We start from the raw sequence: 24,504 nt of genomic DNA, 5'->3' as shown, positions 1-24,504 counted from the left end.
CTCTATGGCCACTTATGTATCTCATTAATTTTATGAAGCAACTTTCTAAATTTACTTATGTAAAACAAAAAATTTCTGTTGCCAGAGTTGCCTCTCAGGAATTGAGCTTAGTCCCTCCCACCCTCCTGGTGCCTAACTGCCCAGCTCTGGCATCACTCCATGCCCTGAGGGTCCTGTTCACAGTCACACTGTCACAACCACCACTTCCCCCTCCCCCCCGCCACACACACACACACACACACACACACACACACACACACAACTCAGATGAAGTGAACTATTAGGGCCAACTTCAGCCACATGCAGATCAGGATTTATGTGGAAATCTAGCCATCTAGCCGAGCGATGGTTCCTTTTGGGGGAAATGTTTAATGTCACTTTCTTGGGGTGTAGAGTGACACTCAACCAGGCTTGGAAGCAACTTTTATTGTAAAGGACCATATGCATGGAAAGAGAGAGAGGAAATAAGAACAAATTCAAGGCCCTAACTAGCGATCCTAAGTATATCAAGCAATGGTAACATTTTTAAATGAAAATAGTGAAAGTACTACTGTTGAATGGATAGAAAATGGAGATACAAAGGACAAAGATATTGACCCGGAGAGCATCTTTTCACTCAGCTGTGACTCTGTTCCCGATGAAGAAATTGAATCCAGTCCAGAAACACCTCTACCTCCAGCATCCTCAGCCAAAGTATACAAAACTGTAAAGAATCGTCAGACTTCTGATGGTTTCTGTTTAGAATGACCTTCCTCCAACAGATAACAAAGTGGTTGGCTCTGCGTGTTCACGACCTAGTCAACTTCCTGAATAGTCTTCCTCTGCACAACAGAATGCACATAGAAATTCTCACTGTGTGAAAAAAGTAGAAAAAATATGAAAAACAAAAGACAAAAAAAAAAAAACGACTACAACAGAAAAAACTTAAGAGCCCAGGATGTTGATGCTACAAAACCAAATTATGAAATTCTGTGTATGATCAGAGACTTTAAAGGAACTGTAGACCATTGACAACAGCAGATCCTATTGATGAACATAGGATACATGTTTGTGTAAGGAAATGACCATTCAGCAAAAAAGAAACTCAAACGATCTTGATGTCATCATAATCCCTAATAAAATTATTGTGATGGTCTACTTTTAGTTTTGTAAAGAACCAACCATTGGGTTTTGATTCTGCCTTTGATGACTCAGCTTCTAACTGAAATGGTTTACAAGATTACAGTTAGACCACTAGTGGAAACTATATTTGAAAGGAGAATGGCCACACTCTTTGCTGAAAGTGGAAAAACTCAAACAATGGGGCATGACTTCTCAGGAAAGAACCAGGATTGTTCAAAGGAAACATAAAAGACTGTTCAAAGGAATTCATCCATTAGCAGCCAGAGAGGTTTTTTTAATGCCAAAGAAGCCAAATTATAAGAAATTAGAACTTCAAGTAAGTGCAACCTTTTTTTTAGAAATTTATAGTGGAAATATGTTTGACTTGCTAAACAGGAAAGCAAAAGTAAGAGTGTTAAAAGATAGAAAACAGCAGGTTCAAGTGGTGGGATTACAGGAATAGGAAGTCAAATGTGTTGAAGATGTACTGAAACTCATTGACATAGGCAACTGTTGTAGAACATCCAGTCAAACATCTGCCAATGCACATTCATCTTGGAGTCATGCAGTGTTTCAGATTATTCTTAGAAGGAAAGGAGAACTACCTGGTAAATTGTATCTCATCAATTTTCCTGGAAATGAAAGAGGAGCTGGTACTTCCAGTGCAGACAGGCAAACAAGGCTTGAAGGTGCTGAAATTAGTAAAAAGCCTTATGTAGAAACAAATCTCCTACTCCTTTCCAAGCAAGTAAACTCATTTAGGTTGTAATAGATTCATTCATGGGTGAAGACTCTGATGCCTACACCATAGCTACAAACTCTCCAGGGATGGCATCCTGTGAAAATACTCATGATACATTAAGATATGCAAATAGTGTGAAAGAATTTGTGGATCCAGCTGCTGCTGGGATATTCATCCAATAATGCACCACCCACCAAATCAGATTGATGACTTAGAGGCAGAGTGGGGTATGGGCAATTCCCTTCAGAGAGATGATGTAAAATTTCCTTGTGAACAAAGTGAAGAAGAGGTTTCTCCACAATTGCTTATTTTCCATGAAGCTATCTCACAAAGAGGTAGAAATAGAAGAATAAGGTGTAGAAGATCACAGGAGGACAGTGTTCTACGACTCTATTCAATGGTTAGAAGATGAAAAGGCTCTCTTTGAGATGACTGAAGTAGATTATGATGTAGATTCATACGCTACTCAACTTGGAACTATTCTTGAGCCAAAAAAAAAAAAAAAGACATTTTTAACTGAGCTATGGGATAAAGTGAAATCTTTCTGTGTAGCTCTGCAAGAACAGGCCAGCAAGCAGATCAACCCCAAGAGACCACCCCATGTCCTACTGAAGGATCCCCAGAACCCCCACTACATAACATATAATGTTTGTGCTATAAGAACCATTTGAAAGTTTGAAATTTTTAAGTGTCTGTGGAAAATATCTTTCCTTCATCTGAATGACATTTCAATTTTGTGAAACACTCCTTTGTCTACAAAATGCTTCTGATCCAGGAGATACGGCCAAAATTTGGGAATAATGAGGATTTTGTTTCATTTACCCAAATTGTAATTTACTTTTGGGGATCCTTGCCAATTTTATTTTCTAGATGATGAAATAAGATTGTGGACTTGATCCAGAAGTGAATGGTAGGGGGAAGCCACAGCACTTCCTTTTAACTCTGTTCAGTTTTCAGAGCAAGACTGAGCAGTTTTAAGTCCTTTGTGTGTATGGATACCTCATCAGTGATCGTACATACCTTGCCCATTCCTAGGGACGGCTGTGCTCACCTCTCCCTACTTTGTGCCTTGACAAAGGATATTTAAAAAAAAAAAAAGATTCATTTATTTATTTTTAGAGATTGACAGAGAGCAAGAGAGAGCGCAGTGGGGAGGAGCCGAAGGAGAGGGAGAGAGAGAATCTTAAGCAGACTCCCTGCTGAGTGCAGAGCCCTAAGCAGGGCTTGATCTCACAACCCTGAGATCATAACCTGAGTCAAAACCAACTGTCAGATGTTCAACAGACTGAGCCACACAGGCGCCCCATGATTAAGCCTACTGATCCTAAATTTCTGAAGCACAGCCAAGATAAATGACATTTCTTATTTGGCATTGTGAATTACCTGTCTTATATATATACGTTTTTACTATATTTGAGACATTTTTGTTTGTGACTGTTTTGTTGATTTTGCACGATGTGCCATATCACTGAATAGAACTAAAGTCTGTGATAGTGAACATAGTTGCTGAACTAGTCCATCTTATAAGTATAGAAATCTGGAAGTATGATTTTAAAACCATATAATACATGGTTTTAATTTTCTTAGCATTTTCTTCGTAAAGAATGAAATTATAAACTAGTTGGTGTGTTAAAAAATGAAAATTTTAAAAATTTCCTAAAAGTACATGTACCTAAATAATGCTCATTTAACATTGAAATGATTTGATCTGTTCACTTTACAGAAAAAAAAATACCATTACAAAGTTGATATAAAAGTTTCTTTTAGGGCATGCAAGCAGATGAAGTATCTTATTGAAAATAAAATATAAAAGCTATCAAATTGTCCTGTAGATTTATTATTTTTTACTTATGCCCCTACTACAAAGTCTAATATGCAATGGTTATTTTGTGATTAATTCTCTGAATTGCAATTTTTGAAAAAATCATTTTTGATTCCCTATTATGTACTTGACAAGAATTGATGGTAGAAAGGATGAGTTGAAGAGTTTGAAGTAAAATGATTTTGATCACTACATGTAGGAAGAGAAGATACCCTGTAATTCACATATTAACATGACCTTTCTTCAAAATTTTATTACTTCAGTATTTTATTCACATAGAAATTAAGCCACTTTACTATTCTAAAAATAATAGGTGTTTGGATAATTTATGTAAGAAAATGAAATAAAAGATGTCATATTTGAGTGAAGATAAAATAGTTTTTAATAGTTTAGTTTAAAATTAAACACTAAGAAAACACATTCAGTATATTTTATTTTATTACAAAGTGTCTTTACAGTATTGTATCCCTTCATTATGTTAGCTTAAACTTTATCCGTAATTCCTATTTTATTAAACTTAATCAGTAAGAAAAATGAAAGTAACTAGGAAATAATAGTTGTGAATCATGTCATTAAAATAAAAGCTAATTCATGAAGAGATTAGATAAAGGAAATGAATGCTATAGTAATAACAGTTGTGTCATATTATTTATCACCAAACCTGAGCCCAGCCCAGCCATTTATCTGTCGGCTGACTGCACATGGAAAACTAAACTGAGCTCTACACAATCAAACTATTGTTAACAGATTCATGAAATCCGTTCAAGCATAATATTTTTTCTAAATTTATCAATTTTTCTGTCCTGAAAAAATTTTGATGAGTAATATTGATCTGACAATATTTGTAATGCTATATTTAATAATCATGTTCATGACAAAATAATCTTCATTAAGGAAAACATAAATATATAGATTAGATCATACATGAAGAATGATGAAAAAATGAGAGAAAACAATTTTCTTTCTCCTATGTTCAGCATAGAATATAGAAAATAATTTGAACATAGGAAAAAACACGTGCAATAATTCTCTTCACAGATAAAAGAGGCTCTGTGGAAAAATACAGAAATTCTATCAGGAAAGAGATTTGTTGTAAACTCCACATCTTGGAGCCTTTTCTCATTCTGAAATACCATGTTAGTAAAGAGAAAAATATGTGATATACTTAAAAGAACATCTGGATAGTTAACCTGATTGGCAAAATAATTTTTTATATTTTAATTGTCTTCAAAGAAAATGTTTGTATTATTGTGCATGTGTGCGTGTGCACATGCAAATTAGAGAAACCAACTGAAAATAACAACAATGATCTAGCTATAAAGCAGTCCTTCAGGCTGAAGGAAAATGTGCTCTTAGGGACCAATTTCCTAATTAAGAGCTTTTATTAGGTTTCTATCTCATTATTTTGTTTGTCGAATTTCAGGATCTGTCAGTTAAAGAAAACATCAATTATTAATTATAAAGTTATTTAGTGACTACGACTGAGATAGTGAAAGCAATGTATATTAGGGCGTCGTAACATTTATTTGTGAGAAGGTAGCATTCAGTGAGCCTAGAGAGAATAAATTCTTTTTATTTCCAGATTCTCCAGTGATGTCTTGCATGTAATTTAGGATCTCCATCTCTCAAGCTACTTCTAAAATCTCTTATTTTAGCTGCTGGCATAAGGAATAAAATACCTTATAAACATTTTCCTGTATTCTTCTAAGAGACTACAAAATAGGAAACACTGGGTATTTTTTGTCCTGTTGATTAAAGTGCATTCATAATGATAAAGTAATTAAGGACATTAAAGTAATTATTTAAAACAGATAAATGTCATCTTGTGCCCCAAGAGGAAGGCTCTCACTGTATTACTTGTGCTGCAACTATTCAAGTACAATCAACTTGAGTTTTCTAAATCCTTGCTTCAGGAAAAGTTTTTAAAAGTTAACTAGGTAGTGATTTCTCTGAAATTTGCAGTTTAAAGGCATAAGGACCATGTTTACACAAAAAAATAAGGGCTTCCTTCAGCCTCAGAGACTATCCCTAGTTGATATAAATATGTTGTTGCATTCTTCAAAATTACCACAAAATAAGCAATTTGTGTAACTCGGTAATGTAACAGGAGCTGAACCAAATCAACTGTGTAGGGATCTCAATAACTGTGTGGCAACTGCATAGAGGATAAAACCTGAAAATCACCATAAAATGACTCTTTCCTTTGTGCTTTTTAGACATTGTCCAAAAGTTGTTAACATTATTCCCTGTTTTCATCTGCCACCTCGACTTTCTAGGATATTGGTATAACCTGTTTAGTAGTAAATAGATATTTTTCTATTAAGCAAAAGTTTGGACTCATTATCTGCTATTATGTAGAAATCTGAAATTCAAACTTGTTTGTTTCCGTATTTCCCTAAATTGTACACCTGAAATGAATATTAAACTGTCTGTTAGCTAACTGGAATTTAAATAAACTCTTTAAAAAAAATGGGCAGAAGACTCCAATAGGCCCACAGCTTAAATATGGTGCCTCAGTAAAAATGTAATCATCTTGATGGGCCACTAGAAAGCGAGGGATCATTCCAATAGCTTTCTGTCTCTTATTCTAGGATTTTTCTCAGTGGCTGTTGTTGGCCCCAAACCATGTCCCTTGCTTCTTTTTATTTTTAATTTTTTTAATTTTTATTTTTTAATTTTTTTAATTTTATTATGATAGTCACCATACATTACATCATTAGTTTCTGATGTAGTGTTCCATGATTCATTGTTTGCGTGTAACACCCAGTGCTCCAGTATGCCCTCTTTAATACCCATTACAAGGCTAACCCATCCCCCCACTCCCCCCAGAACCCTCAGTTTGTTTCTCAGAGTCCATAGTCTCTCATGGTTCATCTCCCCCTCCGATTTCCGCCCCCGATTACCCCCCCTTCATTTTTCCCCTCCTACCATCTTCTTCTTTTAAACCAGTGGGATTGGGGAGTTTGGATTGAATCAGGAGGCTCACCATGCAGTGCAAACTGGGAACTGCTGTTTGGATAAAGGTTATCATTGCATCCCTCACCCTGCCTTCTTCTCCCTATAAATATGGAAGATTATACAGGAGTAGCCTTTTTCTGTATGATATTTCTCTCAAGGCATTCAGGCCAGCACTAAGCAAAATGTGAGGTAGACCAAACCTGTTCTCAGACTCCTAGCCACCACCGTTGATATCTTTCCTGCTCCACCTTCAGCTCTTGTTTTTAATTTGAGGCCCCTCCTGCAGCTTGGGCTCAGCTGTACTGAGATAATCATACAACAATAAACTTACTACTCTAGATACTGTGTTTTCCCCTTCTCAAGAGTTCTTACATTTTACACAGAACCACACAGGACAATGCTTCATCAAAAGGAATAACTTTCTAGTTGAGAGCTGATAAATGTGACTGAAAGATACTTGGGTCGTTGGGCCACACACACACACCCTTGACTGCTGACGCATATTCTAATGGCTCTCAATGCTGACCTTCTAAAACTCCCATGGTTTCATTTATTTTTTTCTGACTATTTAAGTATAACTTTGGAAATTATGTAAAACAGAATTTTTAAATTCTGCACATCTAAAATTAAAAAAGTGACAAATCACAAGTGAGGGACCATGTCTTTTTTGTATTCTTGTCAAAAATATGTTTTGACAGAATTTATAAAGAATCATACAATGAAAAAAGTACCCATTAGTGTAGCAGAAGTATATGACTAGTTTTATTAGAGTGCCATGTCCTAACCCTTTTTTTATATCAGAAATCATAGTCACACGGGAAAAATGAAACCTGAATTAATATACATTTGGAAAAGCTGCATAACTTAGACATACTATTTCCCAATCTTATATGTTTCCCAGACTAAAGCCTTATGTTTTTCTCCTGGAGGTATTGCCTTATACTACTGGGAAAATCTAATCCAAATTTGCAGTTAATGAGAGTTGATAGAGTCCAATGCCCCACTGCTATTATTTTAAACACCCACCTTTTTTATTAGTATGGTGTAATAGTGTTCAGTCTTTAAATTTAGATGTAGGTCATGTCAAGTTCATAATAAAAATCAGTTTATGGAAACAGATTCATTCTTTTTTTTTAAGATTTTATTTATTTGAGAGAGAGAGAGAAAGAGTGAGCAAGCATGAGTTGAAGGGGCAGAGGGCGAGAGAGTGAGGGAGAATCGGAAGCAGACTCCAAGCTGAGCACAGATCCCACGACACTGAGATCATGACCTGAGCTGAAATCAAGAGTCAGTCAATGACTGAGCCACCCAGGCTCCCCAGATTCATTCTTATTAAGATTATTTTCTTTTCTCTTTTTCCTTTTTGTCTTGTTTATTTCCATGACTTCAGGGTGTTAGTGTACTGATATCTACCGAATTGAACTAGAGATCAGTCATTGAATAATTATCCACTAATTCCCCTTTTTTTAGTTTAATTATTTAAGCCCTGTTTGCAGATCAAAACAAAACCTCAGTGTATGCACTGGACAAAAGTGAGTGAATTTTAATAAGTTCAAATTTTTATATTTATTTACAAAAGGAACCATGAGGCAGTTTTCATTAGCACCAAATTTTGAATGGTGATTTCAGAGGAGAGCAGCACTACTATCTGCCTCATTGTCTAATTTGTCATTGTATTTTTTTGTTGTTGCCAAGTACAAAGAGAATCTTTGCATACATAAGTGCTTATAAATAGAAATTTTTAACTGCATTATATCTTGGAAATATTCTTCTAATTAACATCTAATGAGATGTGTAGTGATACTGGGAAGTCTTGTAACAACAGGTTTGATAAGAGCAGCAAACTCCATTGTTGCTGTGCCAATGTATTGTCTCCCCTGCCATCACTGTAGACCAGTCCCGCACAGTGGAATTACACCCAAAAGACAAATGGGGCTATTGAGTATATGAATGCAGCTAGTCTGAGTTGAAATGTGCTGTCAGTGCTAAGTACACAATTTTATAACTTAGCATAAAAATGTAAGCTCTCTTACTATTAAATTTTTGAATGATTACATTTAAATAAGCATTTTAGATAATTTTGGTTAATATATACTATTATATTTTGTTCATTTCTTTTTATTTTCTTAATGGGACTACCAGAAAAATTTTAACACTTGCACAAATATTATTCTCAACCAAGGTAAACCACCGTGGTAAATATTCTTTCAATTTTTTTTAAATTAAAAAAAATGTTATTCAAGTATAATTAACATATTTTAGATTAATTTCAGGTGTACAATATAATGATTCAGTAATTCTATTCATTACTCAGTGTTCACATCAAGATAAGTGTAGTCTCAATCTCCTTCACCTATTTCACCCATCAACCTACCCACCTCCTCTTTGGCAACCATCGGTTTTTTTCTGAGTCTTTTTGTTTGTCTCTTTTTTCTTTATTCATTTGTTTCTTAAATTTTACATATAAGTGAAATCATACGGTATTTGTCTTTCTCTGACTTACTTCACTTAGCATTATAGCCTCTAGAGCCATCAATGTTGTTGCAATTGGCAAGATCTCATTCTTTTATATGGCCGGGTAATATTTATATATATTCCAGAGGTGTGTATATTCCAGAGGTATATATATGAGATGATGTGTGTGTGTGTGTAGTTTATATATATGTATATACATATATACATACACACCACCTCTTCTTTATCCATTCATTTGTGGATGGACACTGAGTTGCTTCCATATCTTGACTATTGTAAATAATGCTGCAATAAACATAGGGGTGCATATATCTTTATTTATTTATTTATTTATTTACTTATTTATTTTTTATTATGTTATGTTAATCACCATATATTACATTATTAGTTTTTGATGTAGTGTTCCATGATTCATTGTTTGTGTGTAACACCCAGTGCTCCATGCAGTACGTGCCCTCTTTAATATCCATCACCAGGCTAACCCATCCCCCCAACCCCTACCCTCTAGAATCCTCAGTTTGTTTCTCAGAGTCCATAGTCTCTCATGGTTCATGTCCCCCTCCGATCGCATATATCTTTTTGAATCAGTATTTTCATTTTCTTTGGATAAATACCCAGTAGTGGAATTACTGGATCATGTGGTAATTCTATTTAATTTTTGAGGAAACTTCATGCTCTTTTCCACAATAGCTACACTAGCTTGCATTCCAAGCAACAGTACACGAGGTTTCCTTTTTCTCCACATCCTTGCCACTGCTTGTTGTTTCTTGTGTTTTTGACTTTAGCCCTTCTGACTGGTATGTTTTGATTTGCATTTCCCTGATGATTAGTGATGTTGAGTAGCTTTCAAGTGTCTGTTGACCATCTGTATATCTTTGAAAAAATGTCTTTTCATGTATTCTGCCCATTTTCATTAGGTTCTTTTTTGTCTGTTGCATTGTGTAAGTTCTTTATATATTTTAGATATTAACCCCTTATTGGATATATCATCTGCAAATATCTTCTCCCATTCAGTGGGTTGCCTTTTTGTTTTGTTGATTGTTTCCTTCACTGTGCAGAAGCTTTTTATTTTGATGTAGTCCCAATAGTTTATTTTTGGTTTTATTTCCCTTGCCTCAGGAGACGTATCTAGAAAACTGCTTCTATGGTTGATGTCAAAGAAATTATTGCCTATGTTTTCTATGGTTTCAGGTCACACATTTAGATCTTTAATCATTTTTCAGGTTATTTTTTTGTATGGTATAAGAATTAGTCCAGTTTCATTCTTTTGCATGTAGCTGTCTAGTTTTCCCAACACGACTTGTTGAAGAGACTGTCTTTTTCCCATTGTATATTCTTGCCTCCTTTGTTGTACATTAACTGACCATAATATTGTGAGTTTATTTCAGAACTCTCTGTTCCATTGCTTGATGTGTCTACTTTTGTGCCAATACCATACTGTTTCGATTACCACAGCTTTATATTATATCTTCATATCTGGGATTGTGATACCTCTAGTTTTGTTCTTTTTCAAGATTGCTTTGGCTGTTAAGGATCTTTTGTGGTTCCATACAAATTTTAGAATTATTTGTACTAGTTTCATGAAAAATATTGTTGGTATTTTGATAGGGATTGTATTAAATCTGTAGATTGCTTTGGAGAGTATGGACATTTTAATAAGAAAACTGGGGTGGGTAGCAATACTTATTTTGGACAAAATAGACTTTAAAACAAAGAGATAAAGAACACTACATAATGATAAAGGAACAATCCAACAAGAAGATATAATGATTATAAATATTTATGAACCCAACAGGAGAGCACTCAAAACATAAAGCAACTATTAACAGCCATAAAGGAAATCAACAGTGATACAATAATAGTACGGAACTTTAGGACTCCACTTACATCAATGGATAGATTATCCAAACAGAAAATCAACAAAGAAACAGTGGCTTTGAATGACACATTGGAGCAGTTGGATCTAACAGATATATTCAGAACATTCCACCCTAAACCAGCAAAAAAACCACATTATTTTCAAGTACACATGAAACATACTGCAGAATAGATCACATTTAGGCCACAAAACAAATCTCAACAAATTCAAAAAATTTGAAATCATATCATGACTCTTTACTGACCCAAATGCTATGAAACTAGAAAGTAATCATAAGAAAAAATACAGAAAGAACACAAATATATGGAGGCTAAATAACATGCTACTAAACAATGAATGAGTCAACTGAGAAATCAAAGAGAAAATTAAAAAATACATGGATGCAAATTAAAATGAAAACACAATGGTCCAAAATTTTTGAGATGCAAAAAAAGCTGTTCTAGAAGGGAGGATTATAGTGATAGAGACCTACCTCAAGAAGCAAGAAAAATCTCAAATAACTTAACCTTGCCCCTAAAGTAGCTAGAAGAATAAGAACAAAGTCCAAAGTCAGTAGAAGGAAAAAAAATAATAAAGCTTAGAGCAGAAATAAATGAAATACAGGCTAAAAAATTAAAAAATATATATATAACAATGAAACCAGGAGCTGCTTCTTTGAAGAGATCAATAAAACTGATAATCTTTTAGCCAGACTTACAAAAAAGGAAGAAAGAGGACTCAGAATCAGAACTGACAGAGAAGTAACAACAGATAGCACAGAAATACAAAGGATTATAAGAGCCTAATATGAAAGATTATATGCCAACAAATTGGATGACCTAGAAGAAATGGATAAGTTCCTAGAAATATATAACCTCCAAGACTAAATCAGGAAGAAATAGAAAATTTGAACAGACTGATTATTAGCAATGAAATTGAATCAAAAATCAAAAAACTCTCTACAAAAATCCAGAACCAGATGGCTTCACAGGTGAATTTTACCAAACATTTGAAGAGTTAATACCTATTCTTCTCAAACTATTACAAAAAATAAAAGAGGAAAGAAAGCTCCCACATTCTGTGAGGTCAGTGTTACCCTAATACGAAAGCCAGATAAAATCACTATGAAAAAGGAGAACTATAGGCCAATGTCTCTGATGAACATAGATACAAAAATCCTCAACAAAATACTAGCAAACTGAATCCAACAATACATTTAAAAAAATCATTCACCATCATCAAGTGGGATTTATTTCAGTGATGCAAGGGTGATTCAGTATTTGCAAATCAATGTGATGCATCACATCAATAAGAGAAAAGATAAAAACCATATGATCATCTCAGTAGATGCAGAAAAAGCATTTGACAAAGTACAGCATCCATTCCTGATAAAAATTATCCATAAAGTAAGTTTAGAGGGAACATACTTCAACATGATTAAGAGTGTATATGAAAAACTCACAGCTAACATCATTCTTAATGGTGAAAAACATAGTTTTTCCTTTTCCTTTAAGATCAAGAACAACACCAGGATGTCTACTCTCACCACTTTTATTCAACATAGTACTGGAAGTCCTAGCTATAGATAGCATTAGACAAGAAAAAGAAAAAAGAAAGGCATTCAAATTGGTAAGAAAGAAGTCAAACTTTTACTATTTGCAGATAACATGATACTATATGTAGAAAACCCTCAAGTCTCCACCAAAAAACTACTAGAACTGATAAACAAATACAGTAAAATTGCAGGATACAAAATTAATATATAGAAAATGGTTTCATTTCTATACACTAATAATTCAGTAGCAGAAAGAGAAATTAAGAAAAATCCATTTACAATTTCGCCAAAAATAATAGCTGAGAATAAACATAACCAAGAGGTGAAAGACCGGTACTCTAAAAACTATAAAACATTGGTGAAAGAAATTGAAGATGACACAAACAAATGGAAAGGTATTCCATGCTCATTTCAGTTTCTTTACGTGTGAGGTATGCTATTTTAATTTGTATATTGTTGTCAATATAATTCAAATCAGTTAAAGTATTACTGAGAATAATGTAATGTGTCACATCCTTCCAGCTTAATCAACAATCTAGCTCTTCCCTGCTGCTCTCAAGATATTTCTTTATCTTTAGTTTCAGTATTTTTTTCAAAATATCAATTTTTTTCTTTTTATTAACTTATAATGTATTATTTGTTTCAGGGGTATAATTTCAGTATTTTAATTATGATGTCTTGTCATGAATTTCTTTGGGTTTATTCTGTTTGGAATTTACTCAGCTTCTTGAATTTATAAGTTTAAGTCTTCTGCCAAAATTGAGGAATTTTCAGTCATTATTTCTTGTACTTTTTCAGCCCTTCCTTCTTTCTTCTTTCCTCCTGGGTCTCCAATGACTATAATATTAGATCTTTATTATAGTCCTTGAGGCATTCTTGTTCAGTTTATTTTCTCACTTGTCTGAACAAGTTAGGTAATTTCAAATTACCTAATTTGTCTGAACAAATTAGGTAATTTCTACTGTTAATCTTCAAATTCACAGATTCTTTACTCTGTGCTCCCTATTCTCCTACTGAGCCCAAACTTGAGGTTTTTCTTTCTTTTTTTTTATTTGGTTATTATACTTTTCAATTCTAAAATTTCATTTTGACTCTTTTCGATATTTTCTATTTCTTTGTTGAGACTTGCTATTTTGTTGTTGTTGTTTGAACTGTGTTTGTAATTGCTGGTTGAAGCCTTTTATGATAGCTGCTTTAAAATATTTGTTAGATATTTGTAAATCAGGTTGGTGTTTATTGTCTTTTCTCATTCAAGTGAGATGGTCCTGCGTTTTGGTATGACTTGATTTTTAATTGAGTCTTGGACATTGGGTATTATGAGATTTGGGATCTTAGGTACATCTTTCCTTTAACAGGCCTTTTCTGAAACTGTGATACTCACATTAGAAGGCCAGGGTCTCACCTCATTACTGCCTCATGGGAGTGGAAGTCCAGGCTTCCCACTAGGCCTCAACACTGACATCAAGTCCAGTGGAGACTTATAACCCAGTGGAGGCAGTGAATGCCCAAGGTCCCCACTAGGTTCCTTCTGGTACCTTCCCAGCAGGGAAGCAGGGAAGGAAAAATTTTATTTTTCCTTCTCTTCCCCTGTGTTCATTTGTTTTGTTTGTTAAATTCCACATATGAGTGAAATCATATGATATATAACACCCAGTGCTCATTATTACCAGAGGTGGGAATCTAGGCTCTCCACTAAAAAGAGGGTGGGAGGGGCTAAAGTTTTTTCTGTGGTGTTTGGCTGGAGTGGAGCAATTATAGTCCTGATGTTTTCTGGCTTCCCAGGCAGCAACTTTCTTGGTCCTTTGTCCTTTGGCTAAGGAGTGCAGGCTTTCCTTGAGGTTATTTTTTCTTTTTGTCTGTTTGTTTTTTTTTAATAGACTTTCTATGAGGAAAAAATGCATAGTAAACACAACTGAAAATTTAAAAATCCCTTATCAAAAACTGGGCTGCCACTTGAGTATATTTTCTTTTATCTCACAATCAATATCCAGTTTCAAAATGTTCTCCAAAGCCCCCTTCCCCCTTTGAAATGTTTTTATTATTGTTCCTTTACCCAGATAACACTTCAGTTTAGTGTTTGTTTTCTATTCCCCTTCCTGATTAATGTTTGAAAAGCACATTTTGAATATGTCATCCATTTGCCAATAGCAGCAGCAAGCATAAAACCAACCATTTTCCGTTACAATCCCTTTCTTTTATAACCATGCCTGATTTCTGATTTTCCAAGCGCTTGAGGTCCCTTCTTGTCCCAATCTTCCCATAAGAGCCCTTCACTTAGTGGAAATGTGTATACAGCCCTGAAAATGTTTTGGCATTTATATCCCTAATTGCTCAAGCAGTTAAGCAGGTGTGTCACGAACTCTCCACTCCTCTCTGAATGGTCACTTCTACGTAATTCTGAAAAGTCAGTTCGAATTTCCGTATAGTCTTTCATGCTCATTCTAAAACCACAGCAAGTTTCTCTGCTCTGGAGTTGTAAGGTACATTGTCTCTAAATGTAATTTTTAGTCATATGAGGCTCAAAGCCTACTTTTACAAAAATTATTTCATACCTCTTTCCCTATGTTTTATACATAATATAATTAAGCTACAAACATGGGCGCCTGGGTGGCTCAGTTGGTTAAGCAACTGCCTTCGGCTCAGGTCATGATCCTGGAGTCCCGGGATCGAGTCCCGGGATCGAGTCCCGCATCGGGCTCCCTGCCCGGCAAGGAGTCTGCTTCTCCCTCTGACCCTCCCCCCTCTCCATGTGCTCTCTCTCTCATTCTTTCTCTCAAATAAATAAATAAAATCTTTAAAAAAATAAGCTACGAACATATTTCAAAAGTTAATATAATATCCTAGTTGAATTATATAGAAGAAATAAAATGAGTATAAATTATTTTAAAAATATGATCTCTATGTGATATGTAAGTATTTTGATACTTCAATGCCAAAATGTACTATGAAACTATTAGAGCTGCATAAACTTACTCAGAATAAGAGAGCAAAAATTGCAGACCAGTATAGATGTTTTACACTGGTGGCCCAAATAAATTAAGCCATAATTACAAATGGCTTTGTATTCAGTGACAAAGTTATCTAATATAGTGAACAAGTCTTTATAACATTATAGCTGAAATATGTCTTTTTTTGCCAATTTTTATAGCAATATGATTCTTGAGTAGTAACTCATGCACAAAATATTTTATCCATTAAGTAAATTGGAGTTAGATTCTAGGCTCAGGTAACTGTAAACAGATTTTGTTTCCCTACCATCCCTGGTCCTTATCATTTAAGTATGCTACACTCTAATAATCGAAAACCGTAGATCGTCCTGCAAATATCCCAAAACCTCTAAGGCGAATCATATTGTAGGTTCTATAATCACAAATGGACTAACAATTTATAATTTTGAATCTTTATTAAGTAATATGTTACTTTTAATTTTGCTCAATGTGTGAGATCCTGTATATAAGTTTTTGGAATGCCTTGTGAAAATGTGCCTTCACAGTGTCTAGTACCATGCTTTCGTGAGCATAGATTTTCAATGCAGAGTTGCCAATTTAAAAGTTGCTAATATTGATGAATTTACCTTCAGAGGAGATGGTATTTATTTTGAAACTGTTCTTAATTATTGGCAAAAACTATTTAGTTTTTTTTATTTAAAATCAATTTAATTAACACATAGTGTATTATTAGTTTCAGAGACAGATTTTAGTGATATAACACCCAGGGCTCATTACATCAAGTGCCCTCCTTAATGCCCATCACCCAGTTATCTCAACCTCCTACCTACCTCCCCTTCAGCAACCCTCAGTTTGTTTCCTGTAGTTAAGTCACATATGGTTTGTTTCCCTCTCTGATTTCATCTTATTTTATTTTTCCTTCTCTTCTCCTGTGTTCATTTGTTTTGTTTTTTTAGATTCCACAAATGAGTGAAATCATATGATATTTGTCTCTGTCTGGCTGACTTATTTCACTTAGCATAACGTTGTTGCAAATGGCAAGATATCATTCTTTTTGATGGCTGCGTAAGATTCCATTTTGCGCACGCGCGCACGTGTGTGTGTGTGTCACACCTCATCTTCTTTATCCATTCATTTGTCAATGGATATCTGGGCTCTTTCCATAGTTTGGCTATTGTGGACATTGCTGCTATAAACATTGAGGTGCATGCACCCCTCAAATCACCATTTGTAACCTTTGGATAAATACCTAGTAGAGCAATTGCTGGGTCACAGGGTAGCTCTGTTTTTAACTTTCTGAGGAACCTCTATACTGTTTTCTAGCGTGGCTGTACCACTTTGCATTTCCACCAACAGCGTAAGAAATTCCCCTTTCTTTGCATCCTTGTCAACATCTGTTGTTTCCTGAGTTGTTAATTTTAGCCATTCTGACTGGTGTGAGGTGGTATCACATTGTGGTTTTGATTTGTATTTCCCTGATGCCAAGTGATGTTGAGCGTTTTTTCATGTATCTGTTAGCCATTTATATATCCTCTTTGGAGAAATGTCTATTCATGTCTTTGGCCCATTTCTTGACTGCATTGTTTTTTGGGTGTTGAATTTGATAAATTTTTCACAGACTGTAGATACTAGCCCTTTATCTGATAAGACATTTGCAAATATCTTCTCCCATTCTATAGGTTGTCTCTTAGTTTTGCTGACTGTTTGCTTTGCTGTGCAAAGGCTTTTTATTTTGAAGTCCCAATAGTTAGATATTTCATTATGTATTAATTCTCCTTTAAATGTCTGGTAGAAATCCACTGGCAGGCCATCTGGCCCTGGACTCCTGTTTGTTGGGAGATTTTTGATTATTTATTCAATTTTTGTGTTGGTTTCAGGTCTGTTCAGGTTTTCTATTTCTTCCTGTTTCAGTTTTGATAGTTTATATGTTTCTAGGAATGCATCCATTTCTACCAGATTGCCTAATTTGTTGGCATATAATTGCTCAAAATATTCTCTTATAATTGTATTTCTGTGGTGTTGGTTGTGATCTCTCCTCTTTCTTTTATGATTTTATTTATTTGGATCCTTTCTCTTTTCTTTTTGATGAGTCTTGCCAGGGGTTTATCAATCTTATTAATTCTCTCAAAGTACCAACTCCTAGTTTTGTTGATCTTTTCTACTGTTCTCTTGGTTTCTATTTCATTGATTTCTGCTCTAATCTTTATTATTTCTCTTCTCCTGCTGGATTTAGGCTTTATTTGCTGTTCTTTCTCCAGCTCTGTTAGGTGTAAAGCTAGGTTGTGTATTTTGAGACTTTTCTTGTTTCTTGAGAATTGTATTGCTATATACTTCCTTCTTAGGACTGCCTTTGCTGCATCCCAAATGTTCTAAACTGTTGTGTTTTCATTTTCATTTGTTTCCATTAATTTTTAAAATTTTTCTTTAATTTCCTGGTTGACCCATTCATTCTTTAGTAGGATTCTCTTAAACCTCCATCTATTTGTGTTCCTTCCAAATTTTCTCTTGTGATTAAGTTCAAGTTTTAAGTATGGTGATCTGAAAATATGCGTGGAATAATCTCAAGTTTTTGGTACCAGTTTAGACCTGATTTGTGGCCCCATATGTGATCTATTCTGGAGAATGTTTCGTGTGCATTCAAGAAGAATGTGTATTCTGTTGCTTTAGGATTAAATGCTCTGAATATATCTGTTAAGTCCATCTGGTCCAGTGTGTCATTCAAAGCCCTCGTTTTCTTATTGATCTTCTGCTTAGATGATCTGTCCACTGCTGTGAATGGGGTGTTAAAGTCCCCTACTATTATTATATTATTATCAATGTGCTTATTTAATTTTGTTATTAATTGGTTTATATAATTGGCTGCTCCAAAGTTGGGGCATAAATATTTATAATTGTTAGATCTTCTTGTTGGATAGACCCTTTATTATGATATAGTATCCATCTTCCTCTCTTATTACAGTCTTTGGTTTAAAATCTAGTTTTTCTGATACAGAGATTGCTACTCCCACTTTCTTTTGATGCTATTAGCATGATAAATAGTTCTCCATCCCCTCACTTTCGATCTAGAGGTATCTTTGTGTCTAAAATTAGTCTCTTGTAAACAGTATATCGATGGGTCTTATTTTTTTTTTTATCCAATCTGATGTCCTGTGTCTTTTGATTGGAACATTTAGTCCATTTACTTTCAGAGCAATTATTGAAAGATATTACTTTGAAAACTATTTAATTTTCTTAAGCACTCATTAAACAAATAATATGGTGGAACTTAGGGATTATTGAAAAATTGATGAGTAAAAGTACTTACACATTATAATGGGAACCCTGCATACAGAGACTCAGAGAAATTAGGGATAGAAGCTTACTTAATTAAAATACAGTCGTTTTTCTTAGGTCAATTTATAATTTCAGAATATGATAACAATACTAACAAAGTATTCCATTAAAATACCAATTTATATGTTCTAAAACATTTTTCTAACATTATCAAATTATAATACTTCTAAATTCAAGTGTCAACCAGCAAGTAGTCAATAGTCAAAGATTTTAAAATAAACAAGAACTGTCTACCCTCAGAAAGTTTGTATCTTTAAAAGTACTGATCTTCAGTACAGCTTTTGTGGCTGTTTTAACAAATGACACACAAGCTGGAGTTGATTTGTCCATGAAAAGAACTGTTGCTCATGAATTGAGAAAAATTATTGGCTCAGTCATGTGTTGGACATGAGAGTATGATCATTACTCCTTGAACAGAGTAGTTCCAGAATAACATTAGTGTACTTTGTAAGAATCAATGTAGCATATTAAAAGGGAATATAGACTTTGGGATTAGAAAATATTGTCTTTGCTTTAATACTGTGCAACTTCCTGATTTGACCTTTGGTGATTTACTTTGCTCTCAACCTGTTTCATCAATTATAAAATAAGAACCAAGTATATTCATGGTTAATAAGAGCATGAAGATGCTTGGAAGCAAAATACTAATATTATCCATGATATGTCTGAAGAAATCCCACTAAAGGTAGAGTGTAGTCAATGATAAAATTATCAGCAGGCTTTACATATTTAATACACATAAAACATCTGTGACAATAATAACCATTATGTAGCACCCGTTGTAAAAATCTGGTGATATCTTACCCTTTAGGCCTCTGACTTTGTGTAGTCCAGATGTCTGCAAATATTTCTGGAAAAGATCAGATAAGCAAATATTTTAAGCTTTGTGATCAATGTGGCAATGATTCCACTCTGCTCTTGAAGCACAAAAGCAACCATAAACAATATGTAAAATGATGAATGTGCTGTGTTTCAATAACATGCTATTTGCAGATACTGAAGTTTGAATTTTATGTAGCTATTATATTTCACTAAATAATATTCTTTTTAAAATTTATTTCAAACATTTAAAAATATAAAACCATTCTTAACACATGGGCCATACAAAAATAGGCAGTGTGCCAAATTTGGCATACAGAACAGTCTACAACTTGGTGTAGACTGAATCAGTAAGATTCAAGAGAAATACATAGATCTGGCTTTGTAAAAAAATGTTCTGGAATCTTTCATTTAAAAATTATTAATAAGACTAAAATAAGTCTCTAATCTTTAAGTTCATTAGCATCTTCATCTCTAGTGAACCTTTTGCTTATTCTACACCAATATCTTATTGTGTGGTCACACTTTTGAGTATGGTCATCACTGAAAACTATTCTTCAGAAATCTGAACTTTAAACACTTTATTCTCTGGTCATTATCATCTGTCTTTCTTATTTCATTATGATCTCTTATTTCATAGGTTATTTCGATGCCTCCACATTTTAATTATCAGCAGAATTATGTCTCTATTTCCTTTTATTAATTTATATCCCATGTTCCATCATTTCAACTAGTCTTGCCTCTTCCCCATTATCCTTTTTCTGAAATTATGTAGAAAATAAAGACCCAATCTTTTACTGATACAATTTTCTTCTTTCATTTACCCATCAGCTAGCCTGCTAAGAGTACTGAGAAAAAAATGAACTGCAATTTTAATGGAAGAAGCATAACAAAAAATTATCTTTAAAAATTTTTTCCAAGATATCCACAATGTAATTAATATGCATAAGAAACTAGTTCTTCCTTGGTTGAGGTAGACAGAAGTGGTACACTCAATGCTTTCCTTTCAATTCTCTATTGATGTAGGTAGATAACACTGATGGAATAGTTGAATAGAATCCTGTTAATTTACAAATGGGTTTACCTTTAAAAATGTACTATTTTACACAGTTTCTATTTTCCTTGTTTTGATGGCAAAAAAAAAAATTCCAGTTATGTGACATTGTTCACAAAGCATAGATATAGTTTACACTTTGCTGCCTTATGGTTGGTAGAAAATAAAATGTTAGTATTGCAATTGCTAATAACTGCAATCAAAATGTTAACCCTCCTAGGTCCTTGATAGTAATTTTCTGTTTAGAGATAGCATATTACTATCAAAAACTCCTCATTTTCTTTTTTGTAAAGACTCAAGAGCCATTTAATTTTTTAAAAATCACCTCATTTAGTTCAGTTTATCAGTTTATCATACTCCCATTTCTTTCTGAGATAAATTTCACAACCTGTTGTATGTAACTGTCAGAAACCTTAAGCTAAAAATGAATGTCAAAGATTTAGCCTAAGGTTATCTTGGATCATTTCCAAAGGAGAGTTATTATTTATGAAGCTCTATTCCAATTTTTTCAAAAAAAAATCCCCAAAATATAACTTGTTTAACAGAAAGATGCCAGCAACCCTTGTATCTTTGTGCAATGTAGGACTTTATTCCTTGGAGCATGGTAAATACTTATTTATAGGGAATTACTTTTTTCCCTTCACTTTCCATGAGAGTATTAAACATTTTATTTGAGCCAGTTATAAAAAACAAAACACTATACAAATCTTTTAATAAACAAAGTTAACATTTGAATAAACAATGATTAGTGATATGAAAGTCTGTAAAAGCATGAACATAAGAATTCTAGATGGAATAATATAGTTCCTCTGTTATTAAGAATTCTTATGTTAATATTTGGGGGATGATTATGACCATTTATACACCTTTACTTACTTACGTCATTGGAGATAACATTTAAATGGGTGAAATTACTACTTTTTTTGAACTGCTTCTAACTAATCTGCTAAACCTGTCTCATCTATCCTTAAGAATATATCTGAAGTCTATCCCTATCCATGAGGGTTTCCTTATCTGAGCATTCTGGGGTATATTTATCTCTCCCATATTTTCCCTTTCAACATTGTATCATGTCAAACTATATTTTTGTTCTTAAGTATGCTTAATTGTGCTTTATATTGTTCTTTATAGTTTCTACATATGTAAGTCTTTCTCCTTGACTGGATTGTTAGCAACTTGAAGTCAAGGATGGTGTCATCATTCATAATGTCAAACATAGTTGAAACACAAATACTTTTTTGAATTAAATTATTTCATGTTAATGAAGTACAATGATAGGTAAAATAAAACAGCATTCTCTAAAAATCTCAATTTATGAAGTCAATACTTTCATCACTTGTAACAGTTTATCTTTAATGTAAAATTTATCTTCTTAAACAAAAACATACACATTTAAGTTTGTCTTACCAATATGGCACATCTACAAATAGAACCTTGATTTTTTTTTCTTTTTGGCTCTGATACTTATGTTTTATCTAAAATTTTATTGGACTTCTGATCATTTTTACAATAGGGTAATAATTATGCATTATTTATTTATTTTTATTATGTTATGTTAATCACCATACATTACATCATTAGTTTTTGATGTAGTGTTCCATGATTCATTGTTTGCATATAACACCCAGTGCTCCATGCAGAACATGCACTCTTTAATACCCATCACCAGGCTAACCCATTCCCCCACTTCCCTCCCCTCTAGAACCCTCAGTTTGTTTTTCAGAGTCCATAGTCTGTCATGGTTCGTCTCCCCCTCTGATTATGCATTATTAAGTATATTATTCATCTAAATGAAATATTTTTAATTTAGAAAGCATTCTACATATTTACAGTCAGATCAGTTAGAAAAAGTAAACTTTGATCACATTTTAGTTTTGAAGTAAATCTTTTCTTGATTTATGTAAAAAAATAATCCTGATATGCACATGATAATAATTATGAACTCTGTCTCTCTAGTATTTTCTTTTGTATTCCATTCCATGTGTTATACTTTTGGAATTCTAGACATGTTGCATATATTTTAAATGATGGCATTGGGATACTATAACATTAAAGAAAACGATAAGCACAAGAAATATACTTCCAACTTGTTTTATGAATGTTTATTTGATATAGTAAAAGTTTTCATACTAAGGAATCAATTCCTACCCTGAAGCTTATGATGGTCACAGGGCACTTACTCTTTGTACTACAAATCTTATAAGTTTAGCCAAAATTCAATATACTCTAACTTGATCAGAAGAGAAAAAATCATTACCCTTTATTTAACCCGTTATATTAAAGTTTATTTTTTACATCTAATTAAATAGTCCTAGTGCTCGTTATTACATGTGTTGCTCAACAAATGTTTATTTTGACATAAATAGTAAAACTTGGTAATTTGTTTTTCTCATTAGAACATGAATTGTCAGGACCCCTGGTTGACTCATTCAGTTAAGCATCTGTCTTTGGCTCAGGTCATGATCCCAGGATCCTGGGATTGAATCCCACATTGGGCTCCTTGCTCAGCAGGGAGCCTGTTTCTCCTCTACCTGCCACTCCCCCTGCTTGTGCACTCTCTCTGACAAATAAATTCATAAGATCTTAAAAAAAAAAAAGAAACATGAAGTTGTCTTTTTGGTTACTCTAGAACCCGAGACTCTATTTTTCCATGTAAAATAGCAAAATGATGATATCTGCAAAATTTTTATTTATACTAGTGTCTCAGATTCAATAACAGGGGATTAATGTTAAGTTCATTTTATTTTTTTTCAAAGTTTCAAAGTTTATTGAAAAGATTTTTACAAGTCCATGGTATAATTTAAAAATTGAGGAAAATTTAATGCTACCTGGACACCTTGAAACATTAAAAGAGATGGTCATGATATTGACTTATTAAGTATTATAATTATTTTTTCAATTTCTTTGTTTATTTTTAATGTTTTTTTAAAAAGATTTTATTTATTTATTTGAGAGAGAGCAAAAGCGAGAGAGATCACAGAGGGAGAGGGAGAAGCAGACTCCCAGTGAAGTGGAGAGCCCAATGTGGGACTTGATCCCTGGACCCTGGGATCACGACCTGAGCTGAAGGCAGATGCTTAACTGACTGAGCCATCCAGGCGCCCCTATTTTTAAATTTTTATTGAAATTACAGTCAGTTAACATACACTGCTATATTCTTTCAGGTATATGATATAGTGATTCAACACTTCCAGAGGATACCCAGTGTTCATCACGGCAAGTGCACTTCTTAATACCCATCACCTATTTCACCCAACCCCCTACCCACCTCCCGTCTGGCAACCATCAGTTTGTTCTCTATAGTTAAGAGTCTGTTTCTTGGTTTGCCTCCCTCCCTCTCTTTTTTTCCTTTTTTTCATTTATTTTGTTTTTAAGTTCCAACACATGAATGAAATCATATGGTGTTTGTCTTTCTCTGATATATTTCACTTAGCATAATACTCTCTAGTTCTATCCTTGTCATTGCAAATGGCAATATTTCATTCTTTTTTATGGCTTCTTTACCCTCTTCTTTAATTTCCTGGTTGACCCATTCATTCTTTTGTAGGATGCTCTATAGCCTCCACATATTTGAGTTCTTTCTGACTTTCCTCTTGTGATTGAGTTCTAGTTTCAAAGCATTGTGGTCTGAAAATATGCAGGGAATGATCCCAATCTTTTGGTACCGGTTGAGACCTGATTTGTGACCTAGGATGTGATCTATTCTGGAGAATGTTCCATGGGCACTAGAGAAGAATGTGTATTCTGTTCCTTTGGGATGGAATGTTCTGAATATATCTGTGAAGTCCATTTGGTCCAGTGTGTCATTTAAAATCTTTATTTCCTTGTTGATCTTTTGC

At 33.8% G+C, this 24,504-nt stretch overlaps 1 pseudogene; it reads left to right on the top strand.

Moving 5' to 3' along the window:
* Positions 1-513: 513 nt before the first annotated feature.
* LOC113909306 lies at positions 514-2,514 on the top strand (annotated as a pseudogene).
* Positions 2,515-24,504: the final 21,990 nt, after the last annotated feature.

This window comes from Zalophus californianus, chromosome 6 (assembly GCF_009762305.2).
Source record: "Zalophus californianus isolate mZalCal1 chromosome 6, mZalCal1.pri.v2, whole genome shotgun sequence".
NCBI classification, from domain to species: Eukaryota; Metazoa; Chordata; class Mammalia; order Carnivora; family Otariidae; genus Zalophus; species Zalophus californianus.
The sequence above is the reverse complement of the archived record's forward strand: the minus strand, read 5'-3'. Positions and strand labels throughout refer to the sequence as shown.